The sequence below is a fragment of the Schistocerca nitens genome, chromosome 7 (assembly GCF_023898315.1).
Source record: "Schistocerca nitens isolate TAMUIC-IGC-003100 chromosome 7, iqSchNite1.1, whole genome shotgun sequence".
In the NCBI taxonomy this organism is placed as follows: domain Eukaryota; kingdom Metazoa; phylum Arthropoda; class Insecta; order Orthoptera; family Acrididae; genus Schistocerca; species Schistocerca nitens.
In genome coordinates, this window is record NC_064620.1 from 171,165,408 (window position 1) to 171,170,307 (window position 4,900).

The following is a 4,900-nucleotide window of genomic DNA, read 5'->3' on the forward strand; positions in this document are numbered from 1 at the left end:
GATTAAGATTAATGATGAGACGATGTATTCCCCCCTCTTTCCCCTTAAGAACTGAGTCGTTACACGCGCAGTTAAATCGGCCCTGACATTTCTAATTTTGTTTTGTTTTGCGTGTAAAAGTTACTGAAACAAGTGCAGTCATTTAATGTTTCTTCACCTAAACAGTCTACTGCATTCGATTATAGGTCCACTAATCTCATAACCTTTGATATTTGATTTCATTTAATTATTGATCTCACATAAGTATATTTGTTCACAAAATGGGGCAATATAATAAATAATCTGGATGTCAATTTATGCATGAGATCAAAGAATTGTCAATTCACTACGGTACTCAATAGGCTATCAGGCTATTTATTCGATTCCGTATAATCTATAATTCTTCTTCACCTTCACTGAGGATAGCTATGTCATCAGCCAATCTTATCAGTGATATTATTTCACCATGAATTTTAATATCATTCTTGAAACTTTCCTTTAATGTCGCCAGTGCTTCTTCAATGTATACATCAAATAGTAGAGGCGAAAGACATCCCTGTCTTACGTCCGTCTTGAACCAAGCACTTCGTTCTTGGCGTTCACGTCTGATGGTCCCCACTTGGTTCTCATATGTTGTATGTAACCCGTCGTTCGCTACAGCTCACGCCAGTTTTCACAATTCGATCATCTAGCATCATTTTATATTATCTAAAACTTTTTCCAGGTCGTCAAATCCTGTGTTTTCCGTCTTGATTTCTCTTCAGGCTTGCTTCCATTATCATTCCCAAAGTCAGAACTTCCTCTCTGCTTTCCTTACATTACCGAAAGCGAAACTGATACTTATCTAACAGATTCTCAATTTTGTTTTTCATTCCTGTTTATACGAGTAGTATTCTTGGTTCAAATGGTTCAAATGGCTCTGAGCACTATGGGACTTAACATTGGAGGTCATCAGTCCCCTAGAACGTAGAACTACTTAAACCTAACTAACCTAAGGACATCACACACATCCATGCCCAAGGCAGGATTCGAACCTGCGACCGCAGCAGTCGCGCGGTTCCGGACTGAAGCGCCTAGAACCGCTCGGCCACCGCGGCCGGCTAGTATTCTTGTCGGCAGTTTGGACGCGTGTGACGTTGACCTGGACTTGAGATAGTTGTCACACTGATTTGACCCGCAGTCTTTGAGGTTGAGTAGAAGATATTTTTCGGAACGTCTGATGGTATATAACAAGACTCATAGGCTCTACACACTAACTTAAACTGTCACATGTTTGCCACTTCCCGCAATGAATTTAGAAATTCCGAAGCAATGTTATGTCTTCTCCCGTTATGATCGTAAGTGTTCCAAAACTCTGATTCTAATTCTTCCGTAACGTCACAGTTCTTCCTTAATCGCGTTATCAGATTTCTCTTCCCCCCTCGTGTAGGACTTCAATGTACTCTTGCCACATGTCGAGTCTCTCATCTTTGCTTAACGGCTGAATGCTCTCTGCACTCTTATTATCGCCAAACACCGTTTTGACTTTTCTACATTCCGAGTCAGTCATTCCAACAACCGCTGCTTTCTTCATTTCTTCACATTTTCCTTGGCTTCCCAACGCTTCCTATTATTTCATTCCTGAGACATACTTCTGTATTCCTGAACTGCCGTGGGCATTATTGTACTTCCATCTCTCCTTGTTAGAAAAAGGATTCTTCACAGCTTCCTTCCTTGTAACTATGTTTGTCCAAGTTACGTGATTACCCTTCTTAGAGATGGTCATTCCTCCTCAGTTGAACAGCCCAGTGTGGTGTCCATTTCGCGATGTCTACAACGTCAGAGAACATGAGACGCATCTCGTCATTCCTCAGGACTTCAGTCTCCAGCTTCTTTCGAAGCTGATTCTTCCTGGCGAGTCTCTTAAACTGCAGGCTCGTCTTCATTACTGCTATTCGCTAATTCACAATAAGCAACGACAAGAGAACTCGGTACTCAGAGAAACAAAATAATGCTTACGAACTAATACAGCTAATGCACCTTTAATTAACTTGCCCCAATAGAATCAACAGCGTTAGAATAAGAGGTCACAAGCGAATATATAATTTGGCAACACAGTAATACCTGATTTCTACAAATCAGACCATCTGAGTTCATTCGAGCCACAACGTAAGCCGGCCGGAGTGGCCGAGCGGTTCTAGGCGCTACAGTCGCAGTTCGCAGGTTCGAATCCTGCCTCTGGCATGGATGTGTGTGATGTCCTTAAGTTAGTTAGGTTTAAGTCGTTCTAAGTTCTAGGGGACTGATGACCTGAGCAGTTCAGTCCCATAGTGCTCAGAACCATTTTGAGCCGTGAATTAAGGTACACTAATCACAACGCACAGAAAACGAGACACTTCGTATAGATCTTCCCCCAAACCAAATTCCAAAAACACCCAACGAAAGTCGACACCCCATTTTAATAGCAAACACACAATAGAGACAAATGTTATGATGGAAGTAACTATCCGCACAATGAAACTTCCTGGCAGATTAAAACTGTGTGCCCGACCGAGACTCGAACTCGGGACCTTTGCCTTTCGCGGGCAAGTGCTCTACCAACTGAGCTACCGAAGCACGACTCACGCCCGGTACTCACAGCTTTACTTCTGCCAGTAGCTCGTCTCGTACCTTCCAAACTTTACAGAAGCTCTCCTGCGGATCTTGCAGAACTAGCACTCCTGAAAGAAAGGATATTGCGGAGACATGGCTTAGCCACAGCCTGGGGGATGTTTCCAGAATGAGATTTTCACTCTGCAGCGGAGTGTGCGCTGATATGAAACTTCCTGGCAGATTAAAACTGTGTGCCCGACCGAGACTCGAACTCGGGACCTTTGCCTTTTGCGGGCAAGTGCTCTACCAACTGAGCTACCGAAGCACGACTCACGCCCGGTACTCACAGCTTTACTTCTGCCAGTACCTCGTCTCGTACCTTCCAAACTTTACAGAAGCTCTCCTGCGTACCGGGCGTGAGTCGTGCTTCGGTAGCTCAGTTGGTAGAGCACTTGCCCGCGAAAGGCAAAGGTCCCGAGTTCGAGTCTCGGTCGGGCACACAGTTTTAATCTGCCAGGAAGTTTCATATCAGCGCACACTCCGCTGCAGAGTGAGAATCTCATTCTGGAAATATCCACACAATCTGCTGCACACAGCGTATCAGAACCGTTAGGCAAGGAAATGCAACAGCAATGGCAATTTGATTTCTACGCTGCACACTTCCAGTTAGTACATTCAGTTGAATACGTTAGCCCCAACAGAAGAAGCCTTCTCAAGTTTCACACCATAATCAATAGGCAATTCAAGCATTCCAGCCCCCCCCCCTCCCGCCCCTGACTCGTGAATGACTCGTATGCACTACAGTCAGCACTTACCACAGCAAACGCATACTCCTTTGTTATGACAGAAAAATTCTATAGCGACCAGATCCTCACACCCGTGTGCTCCGTATTCCTTGGATTCGCGAAGCCCAGGACAGCCCGCTGTTCCAGCCGAAATGCTGCCCCGTGTTGACAGGAAACGCTTGTCAACCTCGGCGGTCCGTCCGCCAGGCCTAGCTACCCAGCTACTCCGCCACACGTTTCCCGCATCGTCTCTTCCAGGAGGCGGTCCTCTAACTCCCCCGCCTCCCCCCTCCCCCCCCCCCACACACACACAACCGCCAAGGGCGTAGACACGATTTTATCAAGGAGGACGTCCAAATTCTTAAAGAGGACTTTAGAAAACACATGCTATCATTTATTTTTAAAATTTCCATAAAGAAAGGTAAACAATTTTGCTCACAAGTGATCTCGGAGTTTTCGCAGAGGAGATACAACCTCCGTACTCAGAACTGTTGTATGCCGTAGAACCGTTAAAAAGCAGTCATGCTCCAATCTCTCTTCACACTCCAAGGTCAATTTACATTCTTCTTCTTTCAGCTTGGGTCTGAACTGACGAAGTGATCAGGAATCGATGAACGCTAACACCAAGATTATTACCGATGGGGCTTTTGGAAGAAAGGAATATCTGTCTTTAAAGAAGCTAGAACAATTTTTTGTGGAGAAAATGCGAAGAATCCGGAATTATTCAACCTAACACAAGCGCTGGAACGAAGACGAAGGACGAAAGACCAGAGAAGGCGGTGAGACGACATCGAGATTGCTACGAGAACAGATATTAGTAATCCATATCTGTTGCTTGTTTGGACTTGAAACAGCTACGAACATTACTTGTTTCCATGTCGCCCATCGCTTGCGACAAGATTGTTATTTCAAAGTTAATTACTGTCAATCTGCTTTATTGAAATAAAACTACTAATGTTATTTGCTTGAATTGTTGTATAACATCCCGAGAACGCAACATCCTCTAGGCACCCTATATGACATGAGTGGGCAGGACCCCACATTTGGTGACGAGGGCTCAACAAACACTTTCCAAAATTTGCCTCATTTAAATATGCATTTCTCAGTTCTTGTCATGTAAAGGAGATCATTTTCCGTATTAAGGAATGTCCAAGCAGATAAATGCGTGAGCGTAAATAGGGAGATTTTGGACTAGTCTGTATTTATCACGTGGTTTTATTGCTGGGCGTCTCCAAATAGGTGCTCAGATCGCCTTCGATACAGCTCTTTTCATTTAAGCAGATGAGCTGCATCTTTAAGGGAATTTGAATGTTTCAGGAAAGAAAGGTATTCGGAAGGAATTCGCTATGACCTACAGTAAGGGACCAACCGTGGCAATTGCCTAAACAGAAAATGGGAACAACAGAAAACTATTTTCAAGGTTACTGAGCGATGGATTCAAACCACACGGCCTCTCCCTCCAGGAATTGCTAGATCTGCAGCCCATCATACAAAGCTATCCCAAAATTTCGAAAAGCTGGTTGTTGTACACTAAAACAAAAAAATGCAACACGACATCAGATAGG

General features: G+C 44.2%; 1 non-coding gene across 1 annotated transcript; it reads right to left on the reverse strand.

The window, feature by feature from the left end:
• Window positions 1–2,801: 2,801 nt before the first annotated feature.
• On the reverse strand, window positions 2,802–2,876 carry Trnal-caa (transfer RNA leucine (anticodon CAA)). The gene has a single exon. It is a non-coding gene; the product is annotated as a tRNA-Leu (tRNA).
• Between the last annotated feature and the right edge of the window lie 2,024 nt (window positions 2,877–4,900).